General features: G+C 40.5%; 1 protein-coding gene across 1 annotated transcript in view; it reads right to left on the bottom strand.

Annotated features, from left to right (window-relative positions):
- Positions 1-13,088, bottom strand: part of BPGM (bisphosphoglycerate mutase) — a 42,518-nt gene extending 29,430 nt beyond the window's left edge. The window contains exon 1 of the mRNA XM_027842317.1: positions 12,888-13,088. The gene's annotated coding sequence lies outside the window, so the exon portion shown is untranslated. The remainder of the gene's footprint in view (positions 1-12,887) is intronic.
- Positions 13,089-17,861: the final 4,773 nt, after the last annotated feature.

Raw genomic sequence — 17,861 nt, 5'->3', positions numbered from 1 at the left:
AATATTTGTTGTTGGATATTACTAACATGTGGCCTCAGACTAAATTTGGGGGGGGGGGGGGGGGGGGGGGGGTTGGAGAGACAGCAATTCTGAGACCACTTAAGTTTTGGTGGGCAGTGAAGGGAATTATATCAATTAAATTACAGATCACCGACACATGCATAAAATTATATTTATAATATATGTTATAATTGCAATATTCTTTTATGTAATATTATATATAATATAATTATAATTATATGTATATGCATATGGCAGCCAACAAAGAACCAGACAAGGAGCTTAGCTTTTTTCCCCTCTGAGATCTTTACTTAAAAAGGTTCAGTTTCCTTTTGAGTTCTGTATCTCCCTCTTCCTGCTCCTCACCTTAGTTTTAGCACAGTGCCTCAGAATACTCAATGTTTAGTGAACTGAATTTCTGTCACAGTTCTCCCAAATGGCGATTCTCATTTTCCTGTTGCTGCAAATGCTTGCAAAAGAAACAATGAGGTTATGATGCTTTGAAGCTCAAGAGGCTCATCTTATAACACACAGACTAAGAGGGCAGGTTTTGCAAAACGTTTCCAAGTTGGAGTATGTCTCTAAGATAGTATCAGAGTTAGGAGGGCGTCTGAGGGGTGATGTACCCCAATTCCCTCATTTGACAGATGAGGAAAGTTGGGCCCCAAAAGGTGAAGTCAAACATCTTAGGTCAAAAAATGTTTAAAGAACATTAATACTGTGGCATATACACACGCTTTGAATTAAAGACATTCCATGGTTGGAAACCAAATTATAAGGGAACAAGGGAGCCAGTTCAGTCCGCAAACTAGAGTGTTATTCTAAAGCTTTGGCCACTACAATTTCAGCACAGCAACACTGAGGACTAATGAATACTGTAAAATAGGACTGACAGAATTGAGGGTTACAAAGCTCTACACCTACAGACTTTGGCAGAAAGAGACATCCAGAATTTGAAGCACATCAGCAATCACTTTAGCAAGAAAAGGTCAGCTCAGTAAGGGATACACACACACACACACACACACACACAGTAATGGGAACAGACATGCTCTCTATACTATTGTTCTACACCAAGCAGGAAGGAAGGAAGGAAGGAAGGAAGGAAGGAAGGAAGGAAGGAAGGAAGGAAGGAAGGAAGGAAGGAAGGCAGGCAATAGTTCTATTGCCTTAGATCGCAGCTAGGATGGGTGATTCTGAAACCTCTTTTCATAAGAACACTCACCAACAAGCTGGAATGGATCTAGATGAAGTGGACCAGGTTAAAGGAACTCAAAACCATGTCAAGAGAATCTATTAGATCAGATTAATTTATTAATTAGATTAGAACAGGGGCACTCCACCTTCACTTAAGCCCTCCTTAACTCTCTTTCCTAGACTAATGCTGCCACAGCCTTCTAATGGGATTCTTGGCTTCCAATTCCTCTTCTCTCCAATCCAACCTCTCTCTACAGGTACCAAAATAATCTCCTCAACATATAATTTTTGGACATGGCCAACATGGGGAATTTGTTTTGCTTGACTATGCATAATTGTTTTGTTTTGTTTTGCTTTTTTGGCTAGGCAATGGGGTTAAGTGACTTGCCCAGGGTCACACAGCTAGTAAGCGTTTCGAGTTTGAGGCTGCATTTGAACGAAGGTCCTCCTGACTCCAGGGCTGGTGCTCTATCCACTGCGCCACCAAGCTGCCCCTGCATAATTGTTAAAAGCTTAGTTTCATCTTTTTCTTTTTTTCTGGGAGGTGGGTGGGAGGGAAAGAATGGATTTTTGTTAATTCAAAAATAACCTTCTCAAAGTATAAATCTGATCTTGTGACTCCCTGGTTCCAGAACTTCAGGTAAGTTCCTATTGCCACTAGGATAAAAGACAAACTCTTCAGCTTGGTATTTAAAAGTTTTTCATGGACTCATGATGAAAAATCCTACCTACCTCCAGAGAAAGAACTGATGGAGTCTGAATGCAGATTGATGCAGTCTTTATTATCCTTGGGTTTGTATTCCTTTTGGTCCACATTTTCTTTTACAACATGGATAATATGGAAATGTTTTACATGACTGTACACAGATAATCCCTATCAAATTGCTTGCCCTCTCAAGGACGGAGGAGGGAAAGGAGAGAGAGAATTTGGGACTCAAAATTTTAAAAAACATGTTAAAAAAATTTTGTTTACATGTAATTGAGGGGGAAAAGATAAAATCAAAGTCTTTCACAGTGAAGGACTACCTTTCCAGACTTTTCCCATTACTTGCTTCATATGCTCTTTGTTACAAACCAAATTGGTTTCCTGCCTCTTCCCTAAAGTCCTCCCAATTCCTCAGTCATTAGTGTACCCTCCCTCTTAATCATGTACATACATGTTCATCCCTGGTAGAATAAGTTCCTTGAGCTGTTTTTCCCTCCCTGTTTTTTTGTCAGGGTTTTCCCTAGCACCTGATACACAGTAGATGCTTAATAAATGTTTATTGGATTGGTTCTCTGGAGGGACCCAAGCTCCTTTAACCCAGAAGAAAAACTATTTAAAGGGAAGGGTTAGGCATGGTTTAGGATTTTTGAGAACCTTGTTATAAATAAGAGGGATTAAGGGTATGCTGCTGGTACACAGAGGGCAGAATGAGAAGTGGGGGTGTGTGGAATGTGGATTTTGGCTTAATACGAGAAAGAGTAATTAGCAAAGTCCCAAAATAGAACAGTCTAAGTCTTGGGGTAGTGAGTTCTTGGTCAAAGAAGGTATTCAAACAAAAGTTGGAAATCCATTTGTTATGGATCCTACAAAAGACTTTTTGTTTTGGGTTGAGAGTTAATCCTAGAAAGGGCAGAAAGAGGAAGAAAGCGAAGGGGCCCCCAGCTTCTCCTATTTTTAAAGAAGTTCAAACCTTCTATTATCTTTAAAAAAACAAAACAAAACAAAGCAGACCTAAAAAATAAGTAAACACACCTTATCTCTCCTCTCCCCCACCTTCTAGCGCTCTCTCTAGTGTCCCTCCTACTTTTCCCAGCCCAAACTGTTTGTTTTATCTTTATGACCTCAGGGCCTATTGTAGTAGGTGTGGTTGAGCACATTCTTAAGAGTGGTGTAGAAATGCATCAAAAGTCAAAGGGAAACCAGCAAGGAACAACAGGGGGCCAGGTTAAGTGGCAGGATAATATTAATAATACTTGGAAGAGAATAGCTTCTAGAAAAATAAACTTCCTGATCCTCAAAAATAAATTAAAAGGGGGAAAAAAAGAAATACAAAAACCTAAAATCTATTATTAAATCAGCCATCAATTTGAGGATGACTGAACAAATTGTGTTATACATGAAGATAACGGAATAGTAGTTCACCCCAAGAAATGATTAAAAAAAAAAATCCCCCGTAGTATGAACTAAGCAACCAGAAGAATAATTTCTATAAGAACGACAACATTTTAATCTGCTTTTGTATATACCTATATATGTACTAGATGTACACATGCTAGAATGTAAGTTTCCTAAATAGAGGGAATTTTTCATTTATGTTCTGTAAGCCCAGCCTTCAGCGCCTGGCACATTGATTCACATCTGGTAAGCACTTTATAAATGATTGTTGATTGATCTCTGAAAGCTGTGCTAGAAGAGCCCAAGTCCTGGTTTGTCAGACCAAGCTGAAGACCACTTTGAGTGTGGTCCTAATGATGAATTTTGTGACAAGCAATCTAGTTACATTCAATGAGTATCATCATTAGAAGGCAGACCACTAGGTGATCTGTGGACTGATTCTAGTTCAAACCCAGCCTCAGACTCTTACTAGTACTCCATGACACTGGGCAAGTCACTTAACTTCTTCTTACCTCAGTGCCCATTACTGTAAAATGGGAATAATATAGCACCTATCTCACAGGGTTGTTATAAGGATCCAAGCAGGTAATATTTGTAGAACACTTAGCGCATAGTAGGTGCTATATAAATACTTGGCCCCTTCCTTCCTTCTTCTGGCCACAGCAATTCATGAAGATCACTTAAGGTATAACAGTTACAATCTGCATTGGTACTCATGCTGAAGAAATCAGGGATTTTTTTTTCTTTGTTGCTATCATAGTTCCTTCCAATGATGGATGGCTCTGGAGGAGAAAGTGGGGACTTTGCACAGCCCTCCCTCACTTAAATCCAGTTCACTTGCATGTCTTGGCATCACCCCCCTTCAAGAATGAAGGACAAACAGCAATAACACCTCCTTCCAAACCCCCTATTCTTTTCCTTTCTAGTATCTGTTGATTCTTGAAGGTTCTTGCTCTTCTGTCACTAACTTGCTTCCTCCAACATCTCGCCTGCTCTCATAGCTTTAAACTCCCACTTCTAAATGGGTAACTTCCAAATTGGCATCTCTGTCCCTGTCTTGTGATACATCAATGTGTCACTAGATAATCTCCCTTTGACAATTAAATATCCCCACTTCTCTAGCAATGCCTCCTCGTTACTGACAGGTGGGTCAAGAGGGGCAGAGATTTGCCTTCTAAAGTGATGGCCCTGGGATTTATGGTCCTTTCCCTTCTTTTTCCTTCTTAACACTATAGTTTCCTTTTCCCCCCACCAAGTCCTAGTCTATAGTACAGTTAGCTTTTTACCAAGCATGGCTATTTGTTATAGTTCAAAGGAAGCTCAGCAGGATGATTTCAGAAAAACCTGGAAAGAACTGATGCAGAGTGAAGTGAATAGAACCAGGAAAACATGTACATAATAACAGCAATATTGTACAATGATCAACTGTGAATGACTTGGCTATTCTCAGCAATACAATGATGTACGACAATTCCAAAGGACTTATGATAAAAAATGCTATCTGCCTCCACAGAAAGAACTGATCGCATCTGAATCCAGACCAAAACATACTATTTTTCTCTTTCTTTCTCTCATTTTTAGTTTGAGTTTTCTTCCACAAAATGAATAATATGAAAATGTTTTACATGACTGCACATGTATACCTTATATCAGATTGCTTACCAAGGTGTGAGGGGAGAAGGGAGGGAGGGAAGGATAGAATTTGGAACTCAAAACTTAAAAATAAAACAACAAATGTTAAAAATCGTTTTTACATGTTATTGGGGAAAAATAAAATATTGTTTTAAAAAAGGAAGCTCAGATGCAAACCATTTGTGGTGAGTGAGTGATAGACACAGATTTATTTTAACTTACCTTAGAGTTAGCCTGGGTTCCTAACCTGGGGTCTTATGAATTTGTGTTTTTTTTAAAAATACTTTGATAACTATTTCAGTATAATTGGCTTCCTCTGCAATGCATTTTATGCATTTAAAAATATTATTCTGAGAAATAGCCCACAGGCTTCAACAGACTGCCTAAAGGGGTCAATGGCACACAAGAAGGCTAAGAACCCCTTATTTAAAGCATTATGCTCTCTTTTCTAGACTCTCCAGGTAAAAGTCTCCTTTAGATGCAGACTATTAAAGTCCCTGTCTTTGTAACTAGCTCATTCAATTCCCACCACAGGCCCAGGTTGGTTTTTCTGTTTCCAGATCCCTGGACAAAGAAAAAGGGCCCTTTTCTATCTTTGCCTTGTGCTCTGATCAAAGTCAGTGGATCTCTGACTCAAGTTGGCATCCCTAGTGTTCTGCCCACAAGATAGCCATGATCAGCCTTTCTCTTTGTTCTGAATGCTGAGCCCTGTTCCTACGCTGAGCCTTCCATTTTTCCCTCTCAGCCTGGGGAAGCCGGGAAAGTCCCATAACCTCTGAATGACCTCAGGCAACTAAAACTAAGTTGCAGGTAGGGGAGTCCCTGGTCTCCATAGGTGGAAGAACCCTGTTGAAGTCACAGGTCTGGAGCCCACCCCATTAAACAAACAACTCTTCTCCTTCATCTTACTGAACATTTAGATGCTTAACAGGTCTTTTTGCTGGGGAGTTTCTTTGGAAGGAATACTTATGAAACAGTGAAAGATGAAATATTTTCTCTCTTTCAGTTGTTATATATGTAACCCCCCCCATCTATTGTTATTGCATTATGAGAATGTTATCCATCTGTGAGAAGCCTTCACTTGATAGAAGCTTTGCTGAGCGCCACCTTAGTCAGCACATGTGTGCTCAGAAGCAGTTTCCATGCAGTCATCTCATAAAAAAAAAAAGTGGTTTGAGGAAACAATCCACTCTACAAGCATACACGAGAAATCACACTAACACGCTAGAATTGAGTATTCCTTGCTTATGGGAAATATATTTACTGTTTAAGAAAACCTCATTTCCCCATTGGGACAGTTTTCTAATTTTATAGTGGTCCTCCAAATGGACATACTTTTTGGCAGAGGACAATTCAAGATGAAGGCATGACCTGTTGGACACAGAGGACTGGGAAAGGGGCAGAGGAAGATGCCCTTTCCATATTATTCTATCCATTATAGTAGCTTCTATGCCTGCATGCAATCCTTTCACACATATAATTTCTATTGGTCCTCATGATATACCCTAAAATTCCAAGTACAGTTGTCACTACTCCACAGAACAGGAACCTGGGGCTCTGAGACAGAGGTTAGGTGACTTGCCCAAGGTTACACAGCTAATAAGTGGTGGGGCTGAGACTCAAATCCAAACCTTCCTGCTACTTTCCCCTCAAAGCTAGGCTTCCTCTTTTGCCACTATATCCACCTCAACAGTCCCGAGTAAGTGTTCCCAAGCTTGAAGACTACCACAGCTATTTGTGTACCTCCCATAGGTGAGTTTTCTTCTTTCTCTAAGTATCCATGGGTCATTTTCTTATTACATTGTCCAAGTGCCTGCAGTTACCACAACTTACTAGCAGGCATTGCTATCTAATGCTACATAACACCAACTGAAAATCCTCTAATGCATATATCCCTATAAAGTGAACCAGTGGCCTATTTTATCAACTCTTGAGTTTACTTAGAACAAAAGCACCCAAAGTCCATCAAAACCTAGCCCTCTCCTACCTTTCCAGTTTTCTTACACCTTACTCCCTGATGGTATGCTTTGACCCAGTGACACTGGCCTCCTGGTTGTTCCATGAACAAAACACTCGAGCTCTGGGCTCCAGCTCTGGGTGTATTCTCTGGTTATCTCCCATGCCTGGAATGCTCTACTTCTTCTACTCCAACTAGTGACCTCTCCTTTAGGTTCCAACTAAAATTCCACTTTTTACTGGAAGCCTTTCTCAACCCATCTTAATTCTAGTGCCTTTCCTCTGCTAATTATTTCCTGTTTACCCTGTATCTAGCTTACTTATGTGTGTGTATATATGTATATGTGCATGTGTATATACACACATATATGCATGTGTGTATATATATGTATATGTGCATGTTGTCTTCCCCCATTAAATTGTGAGCTCCTTGAGATCAAGAACTATCTTTTGCCTCTTTTTCATTCTTAAATCCCCAGCGTTCAGCACAATGCTTAGCACTTAATGGGCACTTAGTAAATGTTTATTGGCTGATCAATTGGTTCCTAGGAGGAGATATCAATATATGACAATGAGGCAGAAGACTACAATACAGTAAGCCTTATCTCAGTTGAAGTAGAGGAATTCCTTAGCTTTCTAAATAAAAAATCCTCCTTACCCAAGGAAGCCAAACTGAATGATTAAAAAACAAAAACACAACAACCCAATCACAATTATATGTCCGTAAGCACTTGTCTATTGGCAAAGGTTCATGCAAGCTTAGAGCTGGAAGCAGCCATGGGTCCAATCCCCCCATTTCACAGATGAGAAAACTAACATCCAGAGAGGTTAAGAATCATAGGGATTATGGAGCTGGGGCTGGAAGGGACCTAGAGGCCACCTAGGGTAATCTCTTCATTTTGTAGATGAGAAAATGGAGGCCTAGGAAGGTTAGGTGATATGCCCAAAGTCACAAGTATAGTAATCATGAGAAGTGGAATTTGAACCCTGCTGCTCTAGGATTCTTTTCATTACACCAAGATCACACTGCTAAAAAGTGGTCAAGGGTCTGTTCTAGAGTAAACACCAGCTACAACGGTTCCAGTACAATGGCAGACCTTGCACTCTACCTTTTGCCTGGCTGCTGACCCCTTCTACAAAGTCTCCTCCGATCTGAATATAACAGGTTCCTAGAAAGCAAGGCCTATCGGTCCTATTTATTTCCCCAGCACTTAAGAAATGCTTTTTCATTTGCTCATTCCTAAACCTTTCCTTAAGTATAAGTGAATTACCAAAAAAAAAAAAAATCAACATCTAATCAGTGAGAATATTGATTCCCTGCCCATGTGCCCTTATACTTGTCAAAGGGGACACTCAGTAGGTGACATTACTCCAGCACCCTTCCCATTCAAATACTCCCCCCAAATTTACACTCCTTTCCCCTTAGTCTCTTTTTTAAACAAACTGAGAGAACTGAATGCTGACTCAGGAAACAAACAGATTGTCAAAAACTGGCATACTTGGATCAGCAGAAGCCAGGGCTTAACAAAGATTATTTCTTGTCCTGGGCAACACCCCCAATGCCAAGCTGGTCTCCTCTAAATAACACACAGTTCCAATCCACTAGCACACTGTAGCTCCTACTCCCCCCATATTTAGGACCTTGGCTAGGATCACAGGTACACAGAGGTGGTTAAAGGAAGGAGAGCAGTTCTGGCAAACACTCGGCAGGTGGGAAACCAGGTGCAAGTCAGACAGAAATTAGGAGTGACGAGCTCTCCTAACCCCACACCAGTCACAGTCCCTCTGCTCAGCCTACAAACTGAGTGGAAAGGGTGGCAGAGAAATGAAGCAAGTATGTGGGGGAGATAGGTGATATAGGACACTACCCGAGAGTGTGATAAAGCAAGTGTGAAGGGAGAGCTGATTGTTAAATTCTTCGTGTGAGCATCTGCATCTTGGAAATTGGCAAATGCTACAAATTGAGGCTTCATTGGTTGTGAATAGTTTAGACTTAAGAAAGCGATGGGGAAAATGTTAATGTAGATTAAATTTAAAAGTTATGTCCTTAGGTACATACTCTCCTCTGGAGAACCAGTGGTTAAACATTTAGCAGCATGCCACTGGACTCAACACAAGTTATGGTTGAAAATGGGAGATGAGGGGCAGCTAGGTGGCGCAGTGGATAGAGCACCGGCCCTGGATTCAGGAGGACCTGAGTTCAAATCTGACCTCAGACACTTGACACTTACTAGCTGTGTGACCCTGGGCAAGTCACTTAACCCCATTGTCTAGCCCCCCCCCCAAAAAAGAAAAGAAAATGGGAGATGAGCTTACAGAGTTAGATGAGGCAGAATTTAAAAACTTGCTAGGAGCACATAGAAGTCTTAGGCCTACCCTAACACAAATGCATTAGGCTTCTGGTTACCATTTAATCAGTTTGTTTTCTATTAAGAATTACTATACCACGTTGGTAGCCAGATTTCAATGAAATTGAACCTACTATTCTTTCTCCCTTCACATAGGGTAAGGATCTCCTAGATCTCTGAAGGTCCATCCAAACTCTTTGGCCACATTAGAGATCTTTTGTAGCAATTACTACTCAGAAAGACTCAACATCCTGGGGCTTGGAAACATTTTTGTTACAGATTTTGATGTTCTTAATAGTTAATGTATATATGTCTTGTGTCTCTAGCAGCAGATAATGAAGGGCTAAGGCCCACTACAAGGAAGAATTACTTGTAAATCAGGGTTTAACAATCCTAGTTAGTTTTTTAGATTATATGCCCTCATATAAGAACTTTGAACATCACTGAGTTGGATCCCTTAAAGCCACACTACTTTTTTTTTAATACAAACTTCACAGAAGACTCCAACTCAGTCAAAAGGCCACACCCAAGGCCTGAGAAGGCCACATTTGGCTTTGAGGCCCCAGGTTCCCCACGCTTGGGGCTCACCTTAGAGAGAAGGGAATTTAGGTCTTTTGTGGTCAAAAGTGATTTGTCCAAGCACACAAAACTTAGTGACCACAGCTGAACCAGTGCTAAGGCCTCTTTACTCATCAAATGGTCTTTGTTTACAATAAACTCCTCTGCCTTTCTTACTATCTCAGTGCCTATTACCGAATGATTGCATTGCCAAGGAAGAACTCAGATTGTCAATAATTTCACATTCAATCACCCTCATTAAGCATTTACAAAGTACTTCCTCAATGCCAGGGACTATGCTAGGCTATTAGCTTTCCAAGACCAATAAATAAATAATCAATCTTTACTCTTAAGAAGCTTATATTCTATCAGGGGAAACAATTTGTACACACATAAAATGTACCTGTTAACACTTGAGGAACATTCAAAAGACAGCTACAAATAGAAATTTTATCCACGGGTTTAGTAATTGTTCTGCTCCACTAGATAAAGTAACAGAATTTCAGGGTTGGAAAGAACCCAAGAGGCCAACAGGTTCAACCTATACCTTAACAAGAATCCTTTCTACAACATCCTTAGAAGGGTTCTCCAGCCTTTGTTTGAAGACTAATCCCTAGTGAAGGGCCATTCCTTCCCTCCTAAGGCAGACCATTTCACTTGTGGATACTTCCCATTTTTAGGAAATACTTTTCCTTGCAAGCAGCTAGGTGGCTCACTGGGCCTGGAATTAGAAAGACCTGAGTTCAAACCTGACCTTGGATAATTACTAGCTATGTGACCCTGGGCAATTCACTTAACTTCTGCCTGCCTCAGTTTCCTCAACTATAAAATGGGGGTGATAATAACATCTACCTTCCAGGGTTGTGAAGCTCAAATAAGATAATATTTGTAAAGCACTTAGTATAGTCCTCAGAACACAGGAGTCAGTTGGTAAGTTCTTGTTCATTTTCTCCTTTCCATCAAATCTATCTCTTTACAACTTCTACCATTGTTCCTACTTCTATCTCCTAGGGCAAGAAGAACCAATTTAATCCCTTTTTCATAAGACCATCCTTGAAATACTTCAAGACATCTATCCTGCGCCCATTCACACCTATCCCCTCACGACTACTACTAAGTCATCTCTTCAGCCTAAATATTCCTAGTTCCTCTAGTTAGTCCTTATACAACAAAATCATGAAACTCTTCATTTTCCTGATCACTCTCCAGCTTATTAATGACCTTCCTAAAATGTAGCCCAGGAAACTACATGTGATCATCTCAGACAGAATTTTGCTAGACTATTAGGGTTTCAAGAACAAACAAACAAAAATCAGTATTTACCCTCAAGGAACTTACATTTTATCAGAGGACATAACACATACACCTATCAAGTATATATGCCAACACTTGAGAACATTCAAAACAGAGGTACAGAAAGAAGTTTAATTCAAACTGTTGGTTCATATTAAGCTTGCAGTTAACTAAATCCTCAAGGTCTTTTTCAAATGGTCTAGCCATCTTTCACCCTTCCTGTGCTTATGAAATTTGCTTTCTGAACCCCAAGGATGACTTTATATTTATCCTGAGTTTTACCCAATGTTCTAGCCTATCAAGGTCTTTTCGAGTCCTGATTTTGTCTCCCAGTTTCACGTCACCTATAAATGTGATAAGTATGCCATTTATACCTTTATCTAAGTCAGCGATAAACATGTTAAGCAGCACAGAACAAAACCTAGATCCCTGGGGTCCTCCACTAGACAGAGCCCAAATTGATATGGAACACTTATGACTATTCTTTGAGTCTAGGTCTAACCATTCAATTAATTCTGAAACCTACATCTTTCCCACATCTTAGCCTACATCTTTCTGAATCCTACATCTTTCCATTTGACCACAAAAATAGGACAAGGCACTCTGACAAATGCTTTGTAAAAATCTGAGCAAGCTCTTTCTACAGAACTACCCTGACTTACCAATCTACTAAATCTGTATCTATCTGTCTACCTATCTATACATATATATACATATATTGTGTGTGTGTGTGTGTGTGTGTGTATGTAAAAAATAAGCTGATGTGACCAACAGAACTGAAGGCAGGAAGATCTTTGTACCCTCAGTGTGTGGCCCATAATGGGTACTTTGCCTGTGGATTGACCTGTTCCTGATAACACCATTTAGGCTTTTTTCAATTACTGCTTTTAAACAATTCATAAAATCATAGAGCTAGAGCTCTGGGGGGGGGAGGGTGAATCTCAGGGGCTAGCTAGGGCAATTTCATTTTACAGATGAGGAAACAGAGGTCCAGGGAGGTTAAAGGCCTTATCTAAGGTCATAAAGGTAGTATCAGAGATGGGATATGAACCCAGATCCTGATTCTAGAGTCAGTGCTCTTTCCACTGTCAACCCAGAAGTAGATCTGATAATATTGATTATGGTATCCTATTTTTAGGTCTTTCAAAAATAAAATAAAATACCATGGCTCTGGCTATGATATTTTAAAATAGACATTTAAAAAAATTAATGAGTCCAATAGGCTGTTTAATAGTACCATTTAAATAATAGCTACTAAATACTAAGTACTAATAGCTACTAAAACTAGACTTTTGAGTCTAGTCTTTTAAATTAGACTTCAGGCCAGGTCCAATTCTGGACCGAACATCATGTGTAGCACAGTACCTAGCATTCCAATGAAAGGTTCACGTCAAGGGGCCTTCATCACCCCCAGCCTCAGCTACATCCCTAAGCACAAGGGAAGCCCATTCACTGCTCACGTTAACTCCTACTTACTCTGGCTTCCAGGGCACCACTACAAGTCACGTGGGATCTCTATCTAGGGCTGTCACAGTGGCAGCTGCCAGAAAGCCTCAGAGAGAGGAAAGACAGCTTTGGCGGGCAGGGAAGAGAAGAGAAGGGAATTTCCAAGGGGTTGGCAATTGGGGCTGCACAGGGTGAGCTCATACAAATGCAAACTGCACCAGGGTAATTTTAAAAAATGATCTTCCTTTCTCATTCCCTCCCAAAGCACCTAATTTCCTGTGCAAATACGTATGACAGTGGCATCCAGTCATTAAGAGCTCCTTCCCACCGACCTAACCCCAGCAGAAAGCACTTGCCTGACCAAAGACCACTAAGCTCTCCCTCTCCTCCGAGTAGCCAGCAACAGCCTCGACTCCTCATAGCTTCGCCAGGCTCAAACAAGCTCATATAGAAGTAGCCAGGGGTGGGAGGGTAGGTTATTTGGGCCTGCCCATTGGCAGGCTGCGCTGTCACTCCGCCATCCCAGCTGGCTCTCCGAGACAACAGCCCCAGCCCTGGCAAGTGGGACGGGCTCCAAGACACTGGCCAAAGGCCTTTCGTGTTCCCAAGCCTCCAGGATAGGAAGTAACATTTTCATTGGCCCTCTGTAGAGACAGGCACTTGTAAGAGCCAGTAGGCTGTGTGATGAGACACCTGGTATGTCTCCCAGCTCCCTGCAAACTGAGAAGCCAAAAAGCTTAGCAGGGCCCACTGGGAAAAAAAATTAAGCCCTTTGGCCTGGAAATTAATCTAGGATGCTCCGTGGGTAACTCCAAACCTTGGATGGAGGATGCGAGTAAGAAGGAAATGATCTTACTGCAATAGGAGAAGCTAGCATTAATACAGGAATGAGATAGGCTATTAAAAACAATAATCTTGCTAGGAAGATACTTCTGGCATAGACGTCTGTGATCTAAGTGTCTTAAACGACATCAGAGGTCATAAGACATGATGGTTTTCTGAGGATGCTTTTGGGGAAAAAAAACCGGTTGCTTTCCCCACTTTTGCTACAGTCACCCAGTCTACAGTGGAGTCAGGGCTCTGGACAGCCCCCTCCCCTCCGGACCTCTTTCAACTAGGGAAAGGTAATTCTCCTTGCCTAGATGCAGACAGGTACTGTGAACGGTAGTGAGTGGGATGCCTCCAAAGCCTTTACCAAATGTGAAGGAATAAAGGAAGAGATCCTGGAGGAGGCTAGAAGCACTGGACAACAAGAACCATCTAAAAAGAGACCTGGTGACAGCTAATTCAACCTGGAGTATGACAGACACTTTTCCATGTTGGGTTGGTGTAAGGAATTTTATTGTGTATTTTTTATTCTTGATATCTTGTCAAGCTTTTTTTGTCCCTTGAAGAATATGCTATATTTATGAAAACATTCTTTTTAAAAAGCAATCATTGGGTCCCTTATTATCAGGATGATCCGATCTAGCCTTAATTTTGTTAAATTTCCTTGGAGGAAGGGGCAGCTAGGTGGCATAGTGGATAGAGCACTGGCCCTGAAGTCAGGAGGACCTGAGTTCAAATGTGGCCTCAGACCAAACACTTGACACTTACTAGCTGTGTGACCCTGGGCAAGTCACTTAACCCCAATTGCCTAAAAAAAAAGTTTCCTTGGAGGAGAAAGCTCAGCAAAGCTATAGATGGTTCAGTGGGGGGGTGTTGGACCTGGAGTCAGGAAGTCCCAAATTCGAATTCTACCTCAGAAATCATTTAATCTCTCTCAGGCAAATTTAAATGAAGGGGTAGAACTCTATGTCCTCCAAAGTCCATTCTACCTCTAAATCTATGATCAAAAGGTGAAAGGGACTTTAGAAAGCATCTGATGATAGAATCACAGAATTTTAGGGTTGGTCAGTGGCCATTTAATCCAACCCACAAATGAAAGGAATCTCCACTTTAACATTCCCTAGTGATTCAACCCCATCATTTTATTGATGAGAAAACTGAGGCCCAGAAAGGAGAAATTACTTGTAAACTAGAAGAACCAGATTTCAAACCCAGGTCCCCAGACTAAAAACCTTTCCATTCCATTCTCTTGTCCCTAGAAATCCTGCCTAGTAATCTAGCATGAGGAGATTTTTTTTTCCTGCCTCTTTCATAGAGGTAGCTAGTATCTATTCTGACTGTTCTCCAGGCCATAATTTCCAGCATGATATAAGTTTATAACTGGAAAGAGACATCACTAGCATAATTTTAACTAGAATTCTTTGCACATAGTATGGGAAGGGAGGAAACTTCATATATATCGTATATTAAGTGCTTAATATGGTAAGCCACCCTGTTTATAGCCTTTTCAATAGCCTGGCACAGGGCGCTTTTCCATTGGCATCAATCAAGCTTAACTTCTCTCCAACAGTAATGAGTATTTGCAGTTAAGACAAAGTAGACCAGAGCCTGAAAGTTGAATAGAGTTGGGGGAGGGGTATAGAAAAACAGGAGTCTGTGCCCAGAATCCCATGTTCCTGCCTTTAGTAACAGTTCACATTTATACATCATGTTATGCACCTCAGGTTTGATCCTCACAAAAAAACCTGGGAAAGACAGGTAATATAAGTATCATGATCATCCCATTTTATATAAATGAGGAAAATGAGTCTCAGAAAGATTAAATGACTTGCCCAATGTTACACAGCAAATAAAAAGCAGTAAGGACCTGAACCTAGATCTTAGGAATCCACATTAGAGTCTCTTTTTATTAAATTATTTATTTATTTGTTAAAATAATACCTAAAATTTAAATAGAATCTACTTTGTACTAGGAAGGGCAGCTAGGTGGCGGGCAGTGGATAAAATGCCAGGCCTGGAGTCTGGAAAACTCATCTTCCTGGGTTCAAATTTGGCCTCAGACACTAACTAGCTGTGTGATCCTGGGCAAGTCACTTAACCCTGTTTGCCTCAGTTTCCTCATCTGTAAAATCAGCTGGAGGAGGAAATGGCAAACTACCCCAGTATCTTTGCCAAGAAAACCCCAAATGGGGTCCCAAAGATTTAGAAACAACTAAACAATAATAAAATAAAAACAAACTCACCATATACCAGAAACTAATATTATCTCATGTGATTCTCACAACAACCCTAGCAGGCAGGTGATACTATTATTCCCCATTTTACAGATGAGAAGAGTAAGGCAAAAAAAAAAGAAAGAAAGAAAAGGAAAGTTTAAATGACTTATCCAGGGTCACATAACTAGTAAGGATCTGAGGTTGGATTTGAACTCAGGTCTTTCTGACTCCAGGCCCAGTGCTCCATGTAGCCTCCTCCAAACACTCCCTTTATTCTCCTGTTCATCCAATTCTTTCCCCACAAATGTTCCTCCTACTAGAAATCAGGAAATTAATTAATTCACCCTCTTCTTGGAGGGAAAGAGATATAAACCCTACCCCAGAAAAACAGTTGGCAGCCCAGCTGGTTTGGTGGCTCTCAAGGCAATTAACAAGTCAACTCAGATGAGCTTAACTAGAGTTTAGGCTGCTTAAGGGAAGTCTCCGTCCTGTCCTTCACCATTTTCTTTACTGCCTTGAGTAAAATTTCTGCAATGAAATAACGAGGACTCTTTTGGAGAAATGGTTGTTGGTGGATTTGTTGATCTTTTGTCCAGTAAGACCTACTCACCTGACCATCTTTTTACCAGTTTATAAAAAGGATTGGGGATCAGAGCCAGAGTTAGCCAAAGAGGGTCATTAGAGGAAGAATGCTGTTGTACTACAACATAATGTCGCACCTCCTCATTATGTGCACTCTTCTTTCCCCTTCTCCTACCAAAGGATTTGTGGTCCAGTTGTCCTGATCTGTATCTTGCCGCTGGTCCCAAATGGCTCCAGAAGAGAAAGTGAGGCTAATGACCTTGAACAGTCCTTCCTCACTTAAATCCAACTCACTTGCAAGTCATGGCATCATCTTCCTGATGTCATGTTCTCTTCGAGAACAAAGGACAAACAACAACAACAACAACCAAAGGATTTAGAATCAGAAATGATCTTTGTATTTATCTAATCCATTTTATAGATTAGGAAAATCAAGCATCAAGAGGGAAGAGATGATTTCTCCAAGATCCATAGGCAGCAAATAGCAGAGCTTCAGGATTCAAACCCTTTGATTTGAATCACATTTTGATTCCTATTCCAGCAATCATTCTACTCTTCTACACTTTGGGCAGGAGTATATTGTTACATATACACAGGTAGGAGAGCATAGTGAGACTTGGCACTTTGGTTTATTTGGGCCTAGAAACCAAGTTGCATGAATGCCCATGGAAGATGTCATACAGAACCCTGATTATATCAAACCTCGCCTTTCTCTTCAATATCACTGAACAGAACTTTTTGTTGTTATTGATAGGTAAAAAGAGTTCACAGACGGCCAAAAGAACTTAATCAACATGGCATCGTAAAAAGAGTGCTAGATTTGGAGTCAGAAGACTTGGTTTCAAATACCAGCTGTTACCTCAGTTTACTCATCTGTAAAATGAAGAGGTTGCCTGAATGACCACTAAGGCCCTATTGACCTGACTGTGAACAGGAAGTACGAGACTTGTTGTCAAGAGATAAATGAAGTGTTTATAAGCCCAGTGCCCTATAAGGAAGTGAGAAACATACACTGAGGTTGCTAATGGCAGGAACTCACCATTAAGGTATAGCAAAGCTCTATTCCAAAGGTAGCCGAGATAACTAGAATGCTTGAATCCTGAGGTCAGGTCTGATAAGAGAACAATAATTTCTGTCATAAACTTTCATGTAGATGAGTCTTAGTCTGCAAAGACAATGGGAAGGCCAGAAACATTTTCTTTTTCTTGGAATTAATGAGTCATTCTGTTAGAATAAGGGCAGAACTTTAGGTATTCAAGGAGGTAACTTCATCCCCCTCACTTTGTGGATGCAATGGTAGTATTAATCTCCTGACCTACATCTCTGACTCTATCCACCACCAACTGAAACCTCTTACTGACTCTCCCCACCAATTTCTTCTGCTTCATAAGTTTTCTAAATTGCCTTGTTCTTTACCAATAAAATTTATCTGTTTCCTTTGATGGATGACTTAAAACAATATTTTCTCTCTAGACGTATTTATTTTTCCCCACAAGTGGCCAATGTCCAGTTCTTATAGCACACTCAGAAAGGTTAAACTCATTTTTAAAAAGCAGTTTTTATAAATCCTGGATCAATCTTAAAATTTAACTTTTTGAAAATGAAATACACATGTTATTTTTCTTGGCTTTGGGGCCTTTTGAGGTACGGCTATAAAGTAATGTAACTGATTTTTCTCATGAGCTACATCAAATGGCTGTAAAG

This window comes from Vombatus ursinus, unplaced genomic scaffold (assembly GCF_900497805.2).
Source record: "Vombatus ursinus unplaced genomic scaffold, bare-nosed wombat genome assembly UNPS02014870.1, whole genome shotgun sequence".
Taxonomy (NCBI): domain Eukaryota; kingdom Metazoa; phylum Chordata; class Mammalia; order Diprotodontia; family Vombatidae; genus Vombatus; species Vombatus ursinus.
This window is presented reverse-complemented; position numbering and strand designations above follow the sequence as displayed.